Here is a 17,858-nt window from a genome sequence, read left to right as displayed (position 1 = left end):
GATTCAGCAGAGGTATCCTGCAGCTGTGCCATTACTGCCTTTCTGTTCTCCGCCTGTGCTGTGCCTTGTTCACAGTCCTCTTTGTAAGAGCCAAGATAAGCAGATCTTAGCCCTGAGCTCTGCTTTCAATGATGCTGTTGGCTGTGGGTCTTGCTTAGCCTCCAAAGCTGAGCCAGCCGTGGGCTTTCCTACTCCCCAGGTGGGCATAGGAAGGGGTGGGATGAAGCAGGAGCCAATTCATTTGTGGTTGGTGCAAAGCCCTTCTGGGGTCAAGGCCACCCAGCATCCCGTGGCTGCTTTTTGGAAGGGGTGAGTCCTGCTTTGCCAGCTCCTGCGGTTGCACCTATGTCTCTGTTGCACTGGCAGGCCGCTGCCTGATTTTTGAGGGGTGCCTGGCTTGGGGTGAGCCAAGGTGGAGAATGTCCCCAGCCCTGCCTCAGGACCGGGACTGCAGGGCTTGGGGGGTCCCTGCCAGAGTGCCCGGGTCATTCCACCAGGTGGCAGACGCGGCCCAGCTGTGACAGTCTGTCATGGGGTGTTTCCTCTGTGTCGGCATGCGGAGCATCGCTGGGCTCGAGGGCCTCTCCCTGCAGTGTGACATTCACTCTTCAGCTCCACAGGGGAAGCTGGGTGGCTTGAAACAACCTAGAAGTGGCAGCTCCCTGCCCCAGCTTCCCCCCGGGGTGATGGTACAGAAGGCAGGTCTGGTGCACTGTGATGGGGTCCCGTGTGCCTGTGGCTGCCTCCCCCCACTCCCTGTGTGTCCCCGGCTGGCAGCACAGTGAAGTGCTTTGCTGCTCTGGGCTGTAAATGGGAGGGTCTGTTTCCCAGCAGGTGGGTTCAGTGGATCGATAAAGTGCATTTGTGTAGCTCAGCTTCTTCCCAGCTCATCGATCCCTGTCCCAGCACATCCTCCTGACAAGGGGTGATGCTGCGGGCACGGGGGGAGGGCCTGCAGTGGGCACAGCAGTGTTCTCTCATTGTTCACTGTCTCCTTGCTGCAGCAACGTGCTGCCCCAATGCCAGGAGCTGAGCCAGCCCCGGCTAGTACCTCCTGCAGAACAGTTACAGTGCGGAACCAGGAGCACACCACAGGGGCACAGGGATCTGCTAATGGGGATAACTGCTAGAACGGGATGCCCAAAGCAGGGTCCCTTCCTGGGGCAAGGCTTTAACAGAGCCCTGGGCCTGCAGCCACCCCCTCTTGGTTAGATGGGTTAAAGCCCCTCTTCCTGGGTGAAGGCCCTGCTGCTGGGTGCTCAGGGTACAAGAGAAGCTGGGGGTTGTCACATGCAGCCCTCCCACTGCCAGGCGTGCCCCTGGACCCTATGGCAGGCGCTGGAGCAGGGCATGGAGGCACCACTGCCTGCCAGCACCCGCGCCTCCAATTTAGGCAGCACAGTGCGGCTGTTCGTGACTGAATGCACGGTGGCCCACAGCCTTCAGAGGGACGTGGTGTCCCTGCCTCCCTGGGGACCAACCTCTCTGGAGGCGGGAGGAGAAGCCCTGGGATGAGGCCAGCCCCAGAAGTGTGCAGTGACAAGGCAGGATCCCCTTTAGAGCAAGGGTGGGAGCTATCTTGGGCATGGCTTGCAGGGCTGCCAGTGCTCCAGTCCCACTGAGCCTGAGCCTGATGCAGGGTGCCCTAAAAAGATGATGGGCCACAGTCAAAATGCTGGGGGAGCTGAAGCTGGTCCCATCAGGAATGCAGAGGGACACACAATACTGGAGAAAGGCTTGTGTAGCCAGGCAGTGGCAGCAGGAGATGCAGAGCAGTCCCTGGATGGGCAGAGCTTCACTGCGCTCCTATGCTTGAGTTTCTCTGTTGCTGAGCAGCCACAAGGTCTCTTCGTGGCTGACAATGGAAAAGCAAAGGCACTAAGCCCCCAGAGCAGGTGGAGACCCCAGGCTAGGGAGGAAGGGGGGACACCTAAAGGGAGTCTCTGCCCTTTGCCATGGGGAATAGGTACATGAGAGCAGGACTGCAGCCAGGGCTCCTTCCAGGCACAGGGCAGTTGCAGGATGACTTTTAGGACATTAGCTCCAACAGGCCTGCAGCTCCTTCCAGCCCCTACAATATACACAATCTAAGGCCCCTGTTGGTATAAAGTTTGGGATTTTTCTGGCTGGCTTTCAGCATTACTAATATTAAAACTCCCAAGCCTGCTATGCCCTGGCTTTCTGGGAGGCCTTTGGAGCTCCTGTGTGCTAATTGAAGCGAGGAAACCAGCCAAATAATCAGTGTGAACAGCTTTCCTCCTGAGTATTCCTTAATCGCTGGAGTTACCAACCCGTAGCAGAGCTCAGAATTCTGCACGGCCAGCTCCTGGCCTGCCTGGCTCTCCTGCACTGTCACTGAAATGCTGCTTGCAGGCAGGAACACATCCTTGTGCCACTGTTTGGGGCTGCCAGAGGCCCCAGGACTCTGTGTGGTTTGGGTTGGCTTTCCTGCATTCCCCCTGCCAAAACCCCTTCTGCGCCCAGCAGGACAGGCATGGAAAGAACCATGACCTGGGACCACCTTGGCTGTGCTCGTGCTGAGTGTCAGTCAAAGCCAGGCACCCACAGCTCCATGGGGTTGTATCCTGATGCCAAAAGGGCATCTGAAGGGGGAGGTGGTGTTTGCTGCCATGGGGAGAGCCTGGAACACGGGGTACAGATGCATGAGGTTATTCACCCGTGTGTCCCTGTGTGTGCTTGTGCTCCTCTCCACTGCCTTTCCCCACTCCGTCACAGGGGATTTAACAAGGTTGTTTCCTTTCCCCTTCCCCACCACGTTGGTCCATCCTCTCCTGAGCTACTGAATGTGTCTTAACTACTTTGGAATTGCCCTGGAGCAGTTCTCCCTATTTGACCCAAATGCCCCACAACCACCTGGCTCTGGTTTCAGCTGTGGGGCTCTGGTGGGAGGATGGGCAGGGCCATGGTGCACCATCCTCCCAGCACACCGTGAGTACTGCTGTGGCACCCCAGCAGCCTGTCTGTTTGGGATGCTCAAAGGGCAGGAAAAGGACAGCTGAGGGGGAGGGTGCACAGATAAAGGGGGTTGAGAAGGGTGTTGGCACCCTGCCCCAGGTGCTCACCATGCCAGCACCCCTCCTGCCCCTCGGCATGGAACACCTGTGGCCCTAGACCAGTGGCCATGTCATCCTGGACACTCTCCCTAGCCCCACAGTACCAGGGTGGGTGAGGAAGGGGAGGTGTGTCCCTTGTCCCGTGGCTACCCTACTTGGATGCTGTTTTGACCCAGAGCCTGGTTCTGGCTTGGGAACTGCAGGGTCCAGGTTTCTCTGCTGGGGTGGAAGAAAAAGGTGGTTTTAATTGGCTCGCCATCTGCAGCAATGTGGACACAATTTCCAGCCCCAGGGGGTGGAGTGAGGGGGCTCTGTTGCTGGCAAAAAACAAAAACAGATGGGGTCTGGGATCCCGAGGCCTGGGACCTGTGTCTACATCCAGCATGCTTATCCCCTATCCAGGCAGCTCACACTGTCCTGCGTCCTTGGGTACCTTCCAACGCCAGGCTCTCCCAGGGGAGATGCTCCAGCCTTGCAGAAATGCTGGAACAGGCAGATTTGGAGGGTAAAGAAATGTTTTTCCCAGCAGAGGCTCTTCCCTGCCTCCGGCAGTGAGCCGTCCATCACCAGGCAGGCAGCCCCGGAGCCACAGCGCGCTGCGCTGGAGGCTGAGCAGAGCCCCGGGCAGCAGAGCCAGGCTCCGGGGGAAGAAGACGAGGGAGTTGGGCGGTAGGACCGAGGGGCTGCGGGCAGGCCAGTGTCAGCCTTGCTGCAGGCAGGGCCCTGGGGGTCCAGGGAGTGAGCCAGAGCCTGGCGATGGGGAAAACCTGAGCCTCCCGTGGGGCACCCAGAGGCCCCTGGCTCCACTGAACCCGGCGAGCTGAGAGGGGTGAGCAGCTCAGGCCCTTTGCCAGGTAGGGGAGTGGGGGGTGGGGAAGCCGCTCACCGTCGCCGCCGGGAAGAAGGTTAGATGGGAGACGATTTAATGTCAAAAACGTTTTCACAGGAATTTGTCACCACCTACAAAAATCTCTTTACCTCCACTCCCTTTTTTTTCCCTTTAACAGCAACGAGACCTGAGGAGTGTGTGCATGCAGGTGCAATTGAGAAACAGAGACTGGGCCTTTTTTGCTCCAGTTCCTAAGAAAAAAACATTTGGTGCTTGTTCCCCTTCTCCAAAGCCTGATTTGGGGAGAGAAACTGCTTCCTGCAGCAGGAAAAATCGGGCAAGAGAGGGACCGCATTTTTCCCAGCACATCCCACTGTGGTCCTCCCAAGACCCTGTCCTGGGTACCCCAAAACATCTGTTGGGTCTGGAAGCTGCTTAAAACCCACCACCCCCCAGCCCCACCCGTCTCCCCGGCGGGATGTGCCCGCAGCATCATTAGCGCTCGTCTGGCCGCCGCCGCGGCGGTTTGAACCTATTTGAAATGCATTTGAAAAGGGTGGATTTGATGGGAGGAATGTGACGGGTTTTTGTTCTCCGAGCCTCCCGGTTGAAGCTCTTCGTAATGAAGAGCTGTGACTTTCACTCGGGTTATTTTGGGATGGACTACTTTTTTTTCCGCGCTGGTGGAAGACCATCAAAGCGGCGCTTTGAAAAATGTCCCAGTGTATAAATAACTCTGCTGAGAGCAGAATAACGCGGGCTCCCGCGCGCGGCGCGCCGAGGCAGACAGCATCTGCCGTGCGACGTTGCATTATAAAAAGGAATTATTCATCCCTTCCTCTAATTAACTGGGTACAGCTCCCCCGCGCAGGAGCAATGGCCCGGCATGGGGAGCATTCCCGGCCATGCCAGCAGAACGGATGCTGCTCCAGAGATCCCTCCATGTGTTCCCCCCAGGCCTCCAACACCGGCAGCGGGTGGGAGCAGCAAGCGGGTGCTGCCCTGCCATGGTGGAACAACGAGGTGGGCTAGCTGGTGTAGGAGAACCCGAGTGTCTGCGGGACTCACTGTCGCTGGAAAACACCTGATCTGCTGCCTCGGCATCCCTCCCACCAAAATACGAGCAAAGGGAGCAGGATGGGAGGGGAGTCCTTGGTACCCTGCTCGCTCTCAGCTTCCAAGGCTGTGTTTTTTGGTGCCTGCATCTTGCTGGGTGTGTGCGAGTGTTGCATGGGGCATCCCCCGAGAAACAGCCTGCAGCCGCAGGAATCACAGAGATCTGACAGCGGCTCAGAGATGCACGATTCAGTCACACCCAAGGGTGGGTTTTCAGGAGATATGGGAGGGAAAGGGAGGGAGCCCTGTGCCCCTCACCCCAGAGAGAAGTGGCTGTGGTGGCAGCAGCCAGGCAGGCTCAACACCGCGGCTGTGCCCTGGCAAGGACACAGTACTTGGGACCTCCCGGGCGGGAGACTAATTTTAGGAGTGCTCCGGAGGGGCTATTTTGGACCCTTTGCTCTGCGTGAGTCACCTGCTATTTTTCAACCCCACTGGGGCTATTTCCGTGGCAGAGTGATTTACACGGACTAGGACAATGCTGCTGGCACTCGCCTGGGGTCTTGGAGCCCAAAGCAATGCTGGGTGCACAACCCACTCCCCAAACAAGATGCAGAGAGGTCCCCGGTCTGCCAGCTGGGGCTCCCAGCATCTCCTGCAGTGCTAGGGATGCCCACAGCAGGATGGATGAATCTGGAACCCATTCCACCACCCTGCCACCTTCTCAGAGGACTGCATGGTTAGGCTTGGACTTCCTCAGTCCTCTTCCCCCATTGTTTCCGGGGAGAGATGGATGGGGAGAGATTGCAAATAGTGATGGGGTAGTGATGCACCTGGCGGTTATGGAGAGGGAGACATTTCTGTCTCGGGTTCTCAGGGTTGAACATCTCTGCTCCCCACCACACTGGGCTCCTCCCTCCCCAAAACCTGCCGCTTCAGAGCCCGCCAGGCAAAAACCTGGCTGTTTCGAGTTGTCAGAGCAACGTGATGCACCTTTCAGTTACCACGGCAACCTCAGCGAGAAGTTTTTAAAATTCAGGCAAGGTAATTTCTCCTCGCGCTACGATTTCGTTATCGCTTGGCTTGCCATTCCCCAGGGAAGCAGCGTCCTGCCTCACTCCTCCGCCAGCAAGGTGGGATCTTGGAGATAAGAAACGCAGAGCTGTGAGGAGGGGGAGTAAGCGGGTGCTCTCCCGTCACCCCGTTAACAGGTCTGGCCCCAGAGACATGGGCTGGTAATTAATGAGCATTGGGGGGGCAGGTAATGAGCACCCTGAGCTCAGGGGGAGCAGAGAGATGGGTAGGAGGAGGAATGAAGGGTGGATGGTGAGGTGGGTTGATAGGACAGAAGAAAGAGTGAAGACTAGGGCTGATGTCTGGTGGATAGATGGGGGGAGGAGGGATGAAGACAAGGATAAATGGTGGGGTGATGGATGCTGGGGTGAGCCATGCCGGGGTACCCTGCTAGCACCCTGCTATGCTTGTGTGAGTGCATGGATGGATGGATAGATATCTCCAGCTACCAACCAGATAATGGACAAAGAAACCATCCTGTGGTGGGTCACAATCCCCGTGTAACCCCTGGGTGTTACAGACTCAATGGCAGTTTGCACTGCTGTCCTGCCATTTCTTCCTACGGGGAATAGAGCCACTGTTCTCTATCATCCCTTCATCTCCCAGCCCTCTACAGACTGTAGTCTTTCTCATGCTGCCCCAGACCCTGTAGGAGTTGGAAAGGGATCCTGTAGCACTGGCAAAGCCCTGACAGCCTTGTCCAAACCAGCCCACTCCTCCTCACCCCAGTCCAGAGGAGAAACCCAAGACTAGTATGGTTTGGAGGGTCAGCAAAGCCATAGAGTTGAAGGTCCATTTTGTGCAGGGGAGGGAGAGGCAGGCACGAGCACAGGGCTGCTTGTTCTCTGCCTGCCCTGCCCCACGGGCTGCCGGAGAGCACATGGGCTTGAGGAGCACACTGGCCCCAGCCCATATGTTGTTTATCATAAAGAGCTAACGAGCTTAATTAGGGATGTGTCTGTGATAAGGTTATCAACTCGTAAACACTCAGGTCCCCCTGAAAGGAGCCCAGCAGTTACTGACTGAGCCCTACATCAGGGAGCAGAGCAAATCTGGTCAGGGGGATGCTCACTCCAGGTTTTATTCTGCCTGCAGGGCATGCAGGGCTGCATTGATGTGAGTAAAGAGGCAGAAGGCAGAGGGTTGGATTCTACTCCAGCAGTTGGATTCTAATCCGGCTTGCAGGACAGGCCCTTGCCCCACCATTAGGTTTCAGAGCGAACACCTACTAGAAGGGACAGAACAAGAAACACATTCCCAGCCCTCCAGATGGAGATGCCCATGGGAACAGCCAGGCTCCAAGGAGGGATCTGTGGACATGTCTTGTGAGGACATGGCCCCCCAGGGAGAGGCATGGCCAACAGGAGAGCCGAAGAGGGAGGCGGAGTGTGGGAGCTCCTGGCTACGAAGGCGGTGAAGGCTCCCTTCCAGTTCTCTGAGTTTCTTGAGCGAGAATCTGACAGCCCTGAGCAAGGCTCCCCATCCTTGTGGGCTGTTGGCACAGTCTCACCATGCTACTGGGAGCCGGCTGTTCTGTCCCCTCTGCTGCATGTTCACTCTAGAACCTAATGGTGGGAGGTGAGGGGGCAGCTTTGACAGCCAGTGCATCGTCACGCTGTGCGAGTGTGCACCAGCAGGGACGTGTTCCAGGTGGAAGGTGCTGTGGACAGGATGTAAACAGGGCTGTAGACAAGCCACCATCTCCAGGCTTGGTATCCACTGCAAGTCTGGCAGATTAATTCTTCCATGCAGGCAACAGCAATTCCCACTCCCTGGCTGCTTTTGCTAATGGAGCTGGCCCTGGGCGGGGGCTACAGCACGTGGGATGCTCATCTTCAGCCATCTTTCCTGGGGACTCAGGCTGTCACTGTCCCCTGCGGGGGCTGCCATCAGCCCGGGGGGACAAGGCAGCATCTTGTCACCGGTACCTGCTGCAGTGCCTTTCTTAATGACGAGCTCCGCTTGTCTGTCCCCTCAATTAACTCTGCTGTGCCGGCTCATTAGGCTGCACACGCTGAGAAAGGCTGCAGCAAAAGGGATGCTGCAGTCTCACAGGCGTGCAATTCCTGCTCAGAGATGCACAAGGAGAGCTCTGTGTGTGTGTATCTCCCCACAGATGCACTCGCTCCTGCTCACATCCATGTGCTGGCACACGCACACATGTGTGCCTGGACATGCACACACTGCTGACCACGTGTGTTCCAGCAACACCCGGAGCCCCCACCGCTGCTCCCCCGCTCCTCCCGCCGCTTGCAGCAACCGAAGGCAATGGAAACTTTTGCAGGGAAAGTGCGTGGAGCTGCTGTCTCTGGACTGGGGCTTTGCCAGGTTCCATCCCAGCTCTGCCCACCCTGAGCCGAGGAGCTGGCAGCGGGGTGCATGGGGCAGGATGCTGCCTCGGGAGTGTCGCTGCCCCCCCTCCAGCCGGAGGACGTGCGGGCAGAGCGGCCACGTCTCGCACATCGGCCCTGCCCGCGGGCTCTTGGCCTCCGTCCGGGAGGGCAGCAGGTGACGGAAAGCGAGCTCCGGCCTGGAAGGGGATGAAAGGCGGCTCGCAGCTGCGGACACCCGACGCCACCTGCCCGGGCGCGCGGGAAGGATCCGGGATGTCCTTGTCCCACGGGCAGATCGCCATCCGGCGGAGGCGGTGAGGGCTCTCCGAACACTGGCTGCCCGTCAGGCAGCAGAGGGACGGCGTGGTCCCACCAGCTCCCGGGGCCCCAGACGAGCTGTGGCTGGGAATCCCAGAGCCGCCACGTCCTAACCCATGAAACGGGGACAGGCAACCCTCACCTTGCCTCAGTTTACCCCCTGCCAAACGCCTCCCTTCCCTGATGTCTGTTCTGGGGAGCACGCGGATGCCTGGGCCGTGGGAAGAGGGGGAAGGTCTCTCCAGACAGCCCCCAGTTGGGACGTACCCCGCTCCCTCCCTGCAGTTGAGCACCAGGATGCTTTTCTGAGAGCAGACATGCCCCAAGCCCCCCGCTGCCCGGCGGGGCCATCTTCATTGCTACGGGGGTAAATCCGAGCACTAGGGAAGGCTGAGGAATTTCTATCCTGGCCACCTGGGACTCACCCCCGTCCTGCTCCGGCAGCCCTTTCCCCTCCGTCAGCGCCTGCCATGTGTGTCCCGCTGCCGCCGCCTCCTCCTGCCTAATCCCCCGCTTCATAAACCACACACCCCCCCCGCCCCGAGCTGTCCCGCGGGTCTGGGGTCTGCCAGCCTGTTTGAAGTAGCCAAGGCATCCTCTGAATGAGTTGCCCCCAGCCCTGCAAGCCACGGAGGTCCCCCCCCAGCTCAAGCAGCACTCACTATCTGGTGCACCCTGTGTCGGTTTCTCCCCACTTCAGTAGCAGCAGCAACTCTGTCACCTCCCTGTTTCTCACACCTCCATCCCAGGGCGCCAGTAAATCCCCTGACCCACAGCTGCCCTGGAAATTTTTTCCTACTGTCTGTCTCCTGCCTTCTCAACAAGTTTGACTCCACGCTCTCCACTCCCAGCCCGTCTCCCGCCTGCGTCCTCCCTCTCAGCGCCCGCCCTCAGCGCTGCAGGATGCCCAGGGACCGGTCCTGCCTGGCAGTCCTGGCTCCGGCATCCCGCTGCCGGGTCACCATCTCCGGACGGGAGCCCGTGGCTGGTTATTACCCCCACGCCGAGACATCCTGCTGCAACATTCCCGTGGTGGAGGGGGAGAGGAAGGGGGGCGGCAAGAAATAGTAAGCCAGTTTTGAAGTCTGTCACCTTCCTGCAAAGCTGGACGAGTCTTAAGATTGCAATTCTGGGAACTGGGAAATGTGTTTTCTCTGAATTTGTGACATGTTTGTAGCTCAGGTGAATAACGCTCGCGGCTCTGGGTGATGCATCCCAATTTAATTTCCCAGCTGGCTTTGGCACCGCTCGGTGCCGCTCAGCCGCTGACAGCATCTCCCCAAGACTTCGAACCCCCGGGATGTTTTTCTCCTCCATCCGTTCTTTGGTTGGAGCGGGATATTGGGTAAATCACATCCTTCCTTTGCCACGGCCGCCCACGTCCCTCCCACGCTCCAGCCTGGAGCTGCTGGGCTGCCCCCGGCTGCTTTGATCCCTGCCCTGCGGGGTCATCTCCCCGTGGGGTGCCTGGACATCCCGCCTCCGGTTGACGGGCATCCCTGGGTATCTCCCAGCTCCCTGGAGAACAACTAGACAGATGGATTTGTATCTGGCCCCCTCGCTGAATGTTGTGTCACACCAAGTCCTGAGCAGGCTCTGCCTTCAAACTCTGCTGCCTCCCAGGCATGCCCTCAGCACCTGGGGGACAAAGCTCCAAACTGCAGCCTGAGCAAAGGGAGCCTTTTGGGGCAGGACCCCCTCCTGAAAGGTGCTGGGGAGCACCTGCATTTCCAGTGGCTTTTCCAGCCAAGCCTGGTACTAACCTTCAGTGCAGCAGCAGCTCCCCCCACTCACCCTCCCTGGTGGGTTGCATATTTTTAGCTGACAAAGAGAAGGGGAAAAAAAAAGAGAGAGAGAGGGAGAAGAGAAACAAAGAGGAAAAAGGCTCCTTTTTTGTGAGGTTTAAAAAAAAAATGGAAATTACCCTGCAGAGAAGGGGAGAAGGGCCAGGGGGTTTCAAAGCATCTTCTTCTCCCTGGAAGTGATATAGAGAAGATGCTCCAGGCCATGTGGCCTTTATTGGCTTTGAAGTTCAGGCGGCAGCTGGGGAGGGATGTGGTGAAGGGCAAGGCAGGGAGACAGCTTCCCACAAGGCACGTGCCGGCATCGGCGTCAGCATCGGCTGCCTGGGCCTCCCTTGACCCTCAGCTGCAGCCTGACCTTGGAGAGGTGGCAGCCCCCGGCAAAGAGCCAGCCCTGGGGCGATGGAGCTGTGGAAGTTGTAGGAAGTGGTCCCGGGTGCAGGGAGGGATGGGGTTCAGATCCTACATCCCATTCTTGTTGTGCCTGCTGGTTGCCACGGCGACCCGGGAGCAGAAGCATCATTTCCACGGGATGTTGCTGGGATAGGGAAAGGCAGGTTGTGCTTCTGGGAGAGGGGTGGGCAGTCAGGATGGGACTTTCCCAATTCCTTCAGTCTCCATAGAGAGCCCATTTACCAGTATTCCCACCACAAACCCAGTCTGGGTGGGCTGACCATCCTTCCTTCACCCCAGAGGAGTGCAGGGGTTGGCTGGGCCATGCCAGGCTGTGACCATCCATCTGTCCTTGCTGGAATGGGGCACTGGACACATCTCAGTGAAAGATCTTGGAACTGAGCGATCGCTGAGTCACACAGTCAAAAATCCTCTCCAACTGCCTGGTGCTCTTTTATCCCTCTGATCCAGCTCCTGGACCAACTTCTTTGGGAGGACCCACGTGCATGGACGTGTCCCAGTTTCTTCCAACCCTTGAGCCATTCCAGCTGCTTCCATCCTGTCCTTTCCAGCTCCTCTGTGCACACCAATGCCCACAGCTGTACCACTGACCCACTTACGTGGCACATCGGCACGTCAGGGCTGTGCCACAGAGCTGCTGGCCCCACTCTGCCCACGTTACCTCCTCATGTCATGAAAGCCCTTGGCAGCTCAGAAAATTGGGAAGTTTTCTTAAAACTATTGAGTTATTCAGTTGTCCTTCTTACACAGACAACATTGAGCATCTCCCTATATTTGTGGGGGCTGGAAATGGCTCCAGGTAGCAGTGAAGTGCAGTCTAGAGACTGGATGCTGACTGATGCAGCCCTTGACCTGAAGATAGTGGTCCTTCTGGCCCAGTGGCTTGGGTCCTGGTGTCACCTCCCGCATGGCTACTGCAGCCACAGGACAGCGGTCCCAGTCATGACCCCGGTCTCTCCCTGAAACAGGAAAAGGGTCTTGTAGCCCTCCAAAATACTGGTATTCATAAATTTGGTGTTCATGGGGATGTGTTGGAGGGGACACAGCCTCATGGTGACACATCCCTTCCATGCTGTGCACACCTCTGTGCCTCAGTGTCCCTCTACACCAGCCTCCCTGGCACAGGGAACTGCATGGGGTGCCCAGAGCACCCCATGGCAAAGTAGGGGGTGTTGGGACTGGTTCACTGGGACCCAGAGCCATCAGTCTAGGTCTGTTTTCCATCAGCACAGCTCCTGCCCATTTCCATGGCAACATGTGGGGTGACAGAGATGTGGTCCCACACCATGCTTTGGTCCCACATGCATGTGAGCCAGAGGGCACCAGAAATGCTCAGTAATGGGCCAGGCATGGGCACCACGATGCTCCTGCTGCTGCAGAGCCTGGGGCTGGGCTTGTGGGACCAGGCTGAAGGATGGATGAGGTGGAGCTGGCTTCACCCAAAGGCAGGTGATGACTTCTTTTTCTGGAGCATGGAGAGCTGCAAGGATGGATGACCTCAGCACTGCCAACAAGACTGCGGCTAGGAGTGGGCATTCCACTTGTCACTCTGGCTTAGAAACCATCATGGAGGCAGAGCAGGATGGGTCCCCATGGTTAGGCTTGGTGCGGGCAGCACCAGCCATCCTCTGCCCACAGTCCTGGACAGGGCTTATGTGTTGTCATCCCAGGCATCCTGGATTGCAGCTGGGAAGTGAAAAGCCTCAGTCCTGGGGCAGTGCTTACTCCAGGAGTTCGCATTTCAGGAGTCTCAGCCTCTCCCAGGCAACCCCACGTCCACCAGCACATCACACTTCTGACACTACCAGGGCACTCATCTCCCCTCCCTCACGGTCTCCTGTTGTGCCTGGGGACCCCCAGCAGGACATGACCCCGCCTTTCCAGGCAGCTATCGACTGCCAAGCGCCTCACTGCCATCAGTAAGAGCTGCTCTTCAAACGCCTTTGCCGCCGGCGCTGGGCAGGACATCGATCCGTCATCCACCTTTCATGTCCTCACTGCACCCCTTTCCCGGCAGAGCTGCAGCCGAGCTGCTCCCTGCCCAAGAGACTGCTTTTCTTAGTGCCTGTCATTCTCACAGCCCCTCATTCCCCTGTCCCACGGCCCTGCTGCCAGCTGGTGCTACCCTCCTGCCTCAGTTTCCCCAGCAGCAGAGCGCAGAGCTCAGTGACACTGCGGGCAGCACCACCTCAGTGCACAGGCTGTGGGCAGCTCTGCCGGGTGCAGGGCACACCTGGACGGCCAAACCTGCTCTGCCAGGGGTTACGGGCTCAGTTTGTCCCCATGTCACCCTCGAGACACCCACTGGGTGCCTCTGCTTGACCTGTCGCCTCACCGAGACCTCACTCTGCCCCTCTGGGTCAGACCCCTCCGCTGCTGCCAGGGGTCCCACTGGGGCACCCGCTCCGGCACAACTCCCCGTTGGTTTTCCCAGCTCGTCACGGTGCAAGGCGGAGGAGATGACATCCCCACTCCTGCCAAGACAAACACGGCGCCTTCCAAACACGCAGGGTTTGGCAGGCCCACGCCTCGGCCATCGATCACCGAGCCCGCCACGCTCCAGCCCACGACAGCCCATCCGTGGAGCAGAGCAGGGGAGCAAGAGAAGGGGGTTTGGGGGGGTCTCAGCAATCCCCTCACGCCTCTCCCAGCACTGCCAGCTGAAGGGTGGAGAATCCACATTCACATCCCGCCTGGGGCTAGGGGCTTGCCCTGGGCTCCTCGCACCCGCAGGGTGCTGGGCAATGTCAGGGGGTCTGTCCCCACCCCTTGGCACGCAGAGAGTGCCCGGGGCAGGGACAGCTCGTCCCTGGGGTGCCTGTGCCGAAGGGTGCCCTGCAGCTGCTGGCTTAGCCCCAGGCAGAAAGTTGGCCAGAGCCAGCTCCAGGCTCTTACAATAATAAACCACGCTCAGGCAAGCATTTGTCACTGGGCTGGAGCGGGAAAGGACCAGATATCCCAAACATCTGGGGGAGGGAGCGTGGGAGGCAGAGGGCAGTCAGGGAGGTCCTGGAGGGGCCGGAGAGGGTCTGTCCTCTCAACAGTGTCCTAAGATAGTGGCAGCAGAGCATGGCATCACCGCGTCAACCCTTCCAGAGGGGTCAATTCAGCCTGGAGGGGCAAATCCTGCTCCTCCCTTGCATCCCATCCCCTGCAGCGGCTCCTGAGCTGGGAGCCGCTAAGGTTTCCGTGCGAAGCTGGAGTCTCTGAGAGCTGTAGCGGGGGGGTACAGACAGCTGGTGAGCGCTGGGGGATGGAGGCTGTTCTCGTGGCATTGCCAGGCTAAGCCAGGCTGGAAGCGGAGTCTGTGGCACTGCTGTCTCCTTGCACCGAGGTGTATGCATCTCAGGAGACACCCTGGGCGGTATCCCAGGGCCGCTGTGCCCTCCTGCCTCCTTTCCTGGCCTGCAGGGGACATCTGCAGCTGGAGCTCTCCCGGGGGCTGGGGCATCCCCCCAGCATTGCTGCCTGCAGTGGGCTGGGAAGGGCAAAGGGCTGTGATGAGTCAGGGGCAGTCCAGCCCCTCGCCTCTCACCCCTCTGCCTCCCCTGCAGCCCTCATACCATCCCTGCCCCTGCAGTACGGCTCCTCTCTTCCTCGATCCTGCATCCACCATTCCCTACAACCCCCCGCCTCTATTCCCCAGACCCTGCATCGCCTTGCCCTTCCCGGCTCCCAGCTCTCCTGCGCTGCCCACAGGGTGTGTGCCCAGGATGGTGCCAGGCTGCGGCACCCTGGGGACCTGGGTGACCACCCTGGCTGCCCAGCCGGCCCTGGGGTCAGTACGGGGGTCGCTGCTGGGAGTCAAACGTGCAGCGGGCGGCGAGGGGCAGATGCCGCTTCCTGCTGCTGCGGGACGAGGAGCGGGGCAGCAGAGGGTTAAGCAGCGTCTGGCGGCGGGAAGGGGACCGGGAGGAGGGGGGAGATGGAGGAGTTTGTTTAATAGCTGGAGACAAGCTATGCAGCTGTGCAGGTCGGACGGGCCCTGCAGCCCCCGGCCCCCGCCACCCCCTCCCCGGCCATGCCCGGACAGGCAGGCAGCAGGCAGGAAGGCAAAGCAGGCAGGAGGGCAGGCAGGCTGGCACGGGGCTGGCAGCTGGGGAGCCTCAGCAGGGTTATAAAAAGCAGGAATGCTTCCCCCAGAGCAGCACAGAGCAGGCGATGCCTGCCAGCCCAGCAGGGGATGGCGGCACTGCCCAGGAGGTGACACTGGGGGCACACGGGGTGCTGTGGGACACTCCGGTACTGGGGCATGACCCAAAGGGCTGAGCAGGTCCTAGGTCCTCGCAGGCTCCCTGAGGGGGGTGGCAGTGTGCCAGTCCCCAGGCTGGCTCAGAGGGGCCACCAAACCTGGCCCAGGCATTGCATGGCTCTGCCACCAGCATTGCCCAGCTCCGTCCTGGCATCATGGGACTCCCTGGGGACACCCACTCTGGTGCTCGCTGGCATCCCCGGGCTGGGGCAGGTGAAACAGGGACCCCTGGCCCCGGGGAGGAGGCGTGAGACGACAGGCAGGTGGGGGACAGATGGCCAGAGCATGAAGCTGGCACGGGCTGAGCCAAGGCATCCGAGAGCTGCCAGGGGCCTCTGGCACCGCCACACAGCAGGGCCAGGAAAGAGAGGGGACAGGCTGGGAATGGGGAGAATGGGCACAGAAACAGCCATGAGGACAAGGATAGGGATGAGAATGGAAATTGGGACAGGAAAAGGGATGGGAATGAGGACAGCATTGGAGATGGGGATAGGAATGGGCATGGGAATAAGGACAGGAATCATGGTGAGAACAGGAAAAGGGACAGAGATGGCAATGGGGACTGGAAAATGGACACACTGGAAAATGGAATGGGAACAGGTATAGTGATGAGAGAGGGGTGCGGTGGAGATAGAGATGGGGATGCGGATGGAGATAGGAATTGGGACAGAAACAGGACTGAAGACAGGGATAGGGTGCTGGGGAGGTGGTGCGTATGCACCCCAGGCCTGGGGCAGGGGCTGAGAAGTCAAAAAGCAGCTTGCTGCTGGAATAGGCAGAGAGCTGGAATAGGCAGAGGGTCACCCTCAACCATGGCATGGATGTGGCTGCGTCAGCACTTCCCATCCCTGGTGCTGGGGGAAGAGCTCATGGAATGGGGAAGGGTCCAAGGGTCAGTGCACCAACAGAGGATGCAGTGACCCACCCCTCACAGAAGCTTGGAAGTGTAAAGAGGCTGGGGGCCAATTAACCTCGCTGGCTAATTAGGACAGGAAGCCACAGGCTTAAACTGCAGCAGGGGAGAAGGAAGTTACGGGAATGCTGATTTATAACTATGGGGACTTGGGAGAGTTAATGGCTCAGTTCTGGGTTAATGATACACCGGGAGGTCCAGGACCCTTTCCATGCCAGCAAACCATGGATCATGGGGATGAGAGGGGATGGTGGGGAACCAGTTGCTCCTTTGTGGGTCTCCAGGACACCCACACCGGTTTTGGGGGCCAGGTGTTGGGAGGGTGGTCCGAGGCAGGGCTGAGCAATCCCTCTCCTGCCTGGCATCACCCCTGTGTAGCTTGAGGGAGCACCCGCAGCCCCCCCAGCATCAGGAAGGCAGTGGAAGGGGGCTGAGAGCAGCCTCCGGCTGTGGCTGCCCCACTTTAATTCGCTGCCAAATGTGTGTCACCACCCCCAGAACTGAAACCGGAGGCTGCACTAGAGCCCAGTGGCCCCGGAGTGCCTGGGGGGACCAGGTGACCTGCCACCACCGCAGTCTGGTGTGCTGAGGTGCTGGCACAGGGGACAAGGTGCCCCAAAGCATCACCCAGCTCACCAGCTGCCGGGAGAGAAAGTGAGACTGGAAATTCAGGACAGCCTTTGTGTTTGGACCAGATCACGAGAGACTGGGGCTCCAAAGGGAAAATAAAACCTCTCCTTAGAAATTCTTTTATCCCAGGGAGCTCCCGCGTATCGTGTTTCGGGCCATTTATTTGTGCTGCTGACTGAGGCCATTGCTGCTGCCCTCCCTCACACAGAGTGGCTGGTGATGAGAATCCGGCGACAAACTCCTCATTTTTCAGAGGAAGACAGAGGAGATGTGTGAGGGGGAAGGACGGCACCAGCATATTTCTGTGGAGCCATCTCTGGAAAAAGAAGAGGCAGCAGGGGGCAAATCACAGTGGGGCTGGGAGCAGACACCCTCTCTGCCCCCTTCTCAAGCACCAGCAGTGCCTGTGCAGAAAACCTGCCCTGCCAACTTCCCCCTCCCCTTCCTGTGGGGTAATTAGGGGAATGGAGGGGTACTGGGACAGTGCAGGGATCTGTGCTCAGGGGAGGAATTTTTCGAGCAGCAATTGGGTGGCTACTGCTCTCCATTCCCTGGTCCTTGTGCTGGGATGCTTTGGCTTCCCCTGCCCTGCTTCTATCCAAGACTGGCTCAGAGGAAATGATGGGTCTTAGATCAGGGCACCTTCCGCTCCAGCACCCCCTGTTGTGGTTTTTCAGCATTCTTAATGCCTCATTACCCCATTTGGGAGCAGGTAAGCAGAAGGAGAGACTGCAAACCCCTGGATGGGACCTCTGCGGCCAAGGGGGAAGGTACTGTTGAGATTGGGGGACATGGGGCCAATCTCTGTGGTACTTGCAGGGGGTTGTACCCATATCTTGGTGAGGAGGCTCTGGCAGAAGCCGCCAGCTTGGCAGAAACAGAGCAGGGGAACTGAGACACGTGCCTGGAATTTGGGGGACTCCAAGGTGTCCCCTTGAGGCAGGAAGGACCAGAGCAGAGCTACGGAGCTCATTTGCACAGCACCTACCAGTCATTGCCTTGGGTGTGCAGGGGGGCGGTGCTGGGCTGGGATCACCCGGTACAGGGGGAGAATGGTCCCAGGAAGGGATATCCAGGAACCAGCAGATCCTGGATGCCAGAGCACAGGTACTGAGCTGGGATCACGCAGGTGCCAACAGACCTCAGGGCCGCAGGATGCTGAG

Source organism: Sylvia atricapilla, chromosome 11 (genome assembly GCF_009819655.1).
Source record: "Sylvia atricapilla isolate bSylAtr1 chromosome 11, bSylAtr1.pri, whole genome shotgun sequence".
Classification (NCBI taxonomy): Eukaryota; Metazoa; Chordata; class Aves; order Passeriformes; family Sylviidae; genus Sylvia; species Sylvia atricapilla.
This window is presented reverse-complemented; position numbering follows the sequence as displayed.